Below are 2,647 nucleotides of genomic sequence, written 5' to 3'. Positions count from 1 at the left end.
TGAATTCAGTTTTATTCACAACAACATATATCACAAAGGCAACTCATACTTTAAGGGAAACACATTACAGTCTTACCTCAGTGAGAAGCTCAATGATGAGACGATCATGTGCTTTCCTTTGTGTCTGCATTAAAAACATATTTGTCTTTAAACTCAGCAGCACAGCGAAATCTTCTACTTTATTAGTTTATAGCAACTGTGCAGGACTGAAGCCAAAACACAACGAAACCTGACTGATTTTTTGTTTCATACAGAAGCCACGTGTGTTCTTTCTTGCTATGCACTAAAGTGCTTCATTAAATCTGCAGTAAAATAAATATAAAACTGTCTAGAATAATAAGATTAATTAACATAAAATCTTGCTGTAGACTTGAAATTTTCACTGTTTATCGTTTGCCTTCATTATCATAAGAATCTTACCTGTTTTGTAACATTGTTTAATTTAATCCCTGACCACCTCTCACTGAGTAATGAACAATTTAAGAAAATGTTTTAGTTTGAACTTTGTGTCAAAGCATTTCTTCTATCCCAGTACGGCTCTGGACTGGAGACTGCTTCATGTTTCATGGTCACCACAGGCACTGCTGAGAGAGTGGAATGAACAGCTTTATATGGCAATTTTATCACCCTTACAAATGCTGAACATTCTTAACTTTTTTCTTCCTGTTGTCACCCACGTGACATATGCATTATGTCCTGTGGGTGGCACAGTGGTGCAGTGCTTAGCCCTGTCACCTTACAGGAAGAAGAGTTCTGGTTTGAACATCAGATCTCTGTGCCTGCACAGATTTCCTCCAGCATATTATACATATATGCATTTCAATAAGGCGAGATCACTTGTAAGAATTTGATTTATTGAGAAGGAGAAATTAATGTATCTGGTGATTTGACTCCTATGACCCATCATGGCATGAAGGAATCGCAGCAGTGATAGGATTTAGGACATGAGCCCCTGGAGTCTGGATGCTGACGGAGGTGAAGATGAGGACTGAGGTCTGACTGATTGAGGCGACTGTCTGGTGGAGATGGGAAGGAGGGTGGGTTCCACGAGTGTAAAAAGGAGAATGTGATAATAAAGGACGTATTCACACAGCGTTACACACTCAGTGTTTGTTTTTAAATTTCGATCGCTTTCTGCAGGAGCTTTCAAGCTGCCCTCCTTCAGCTTCACACCACGCGCAGTTCTCTCTTCAGTTCCTAGCGACATACGCAAGTGGGGAGACATGATCAGATGATTGGGGTCAGGTTTGTGAGTCAGCCTCACCTGACACCACACCCTAAACGCACATCTCCACCCCTCCCCTGCAGATGGAGAGCACAGATTTAAACTACGTGAATTGGAGGCAGAGTGGCTCAAAGAAGGTGGGCAAGAAGACGATGATTTGACTAGATTAATGATGACGGTACTGAGGCTGACAGCATGAGAAAGAGGTAGTGATGTAAAGAACAGAACTAACACCCAGGAAAGTAGTCAGATGATTGATTACAGATCTTCCTTACTGAACTTACAGAAATGCTTTATATTAGGTTAACTGGTGATTCCACATTGGCTGGCAGGTATAGAAAGCGTATTGAATAAAGCACTATATGAATATGTCGTTATGTTTGGTCATACGTGTAGTCTAATGCAGCGGTCTCCAACCTTTTTGGCGCCACGGACCGGTTTATGCCCGACAATATTTTCACGGACCGGCCTTTAAGGTGTCGCGGATAAATACAACAAAATAAAACTAGTACCGGTACCGAAAAAAAGAAGATTTATTCATAACACACATGAAAAGACCCAGGAAAACCGAGTTAACGATAAAAACGGTAACAAACTAACGCTGAAAACCGATAAAACCCTGAAAACCAGACATTTCACACCTGAGCCTCAACTCTCGCGGCCCGGTACCAAACGACTCACGGACCGGTACCGGTCCGAGGCCCGGGGGTTGGGGACCGCTGTTGTATAGTATACACAGTATAGTATAATAGAATACAGCGATATACTTGACATCACCATGTTTAACCAAACAGTACGAGAGTACAGAATATTACAATTGCTTCCCTTTGTTATGCTTTTACGTTTTAATAAAGATGGTAGTTTTATTCACTTTTATTTGCCGGGTTTTCATTTGATGCCATATATATGTTTCTTCTTTTCTTCTTCGCTCTGCACATATACTGGCACTAAATGTCGGACAATGCCCTTCACATAGACATGAGAGTCCAACGCTTGTTGAAGTCAGTTCATACTTTATTTACACACAAAGAAACTGTGGTCAAACACCTGTGATTACACACACTATAAATATTACACAGATCATCAAATACAGACCTTGCTGACTGCCTAGTTAAGTCAAATCATTGGTAGTACGTTGCTAATGTGGAGTAATTGTCCATAAACATGTGTTATTGTCTTTCATGCACACACATTCATCACATCCAAATGGTCATTTCTGTTCTCTGTCCCCTAAAAGAAAGGAAACACAAAGTTTGACTGTGGACCAAAGCTGAACGAGCTTCATTAATTATTAATACATTTTTAATGAATCAGACCTAATTTCATAACGTGAGACACAAACAAACTCCAGATGTTATAAATGTCATTTGAATCGGGATAAATATTCAGATTTCATGTTTTCAAAGGTTCGAAAAGGTTGCC

This window comes from Astatotilapia calliptera, chromosome 1 (genome assembly GCF_900246225.1).
Source record: "Astatotilapia calliptera chromosome 1, fAstCal1.2, whole genome shotgun sequence".
NCBI classification, from domain to species: domain Eukaryota; kingdom Metazoa; phylum Chordata; class Actinopteri; order Cichliformes; family Cichlidae; genus Astatotilapia; species Astatotilapia calliptera.
Note: the sequence above shows the minus strand (reverse complement) of the source record.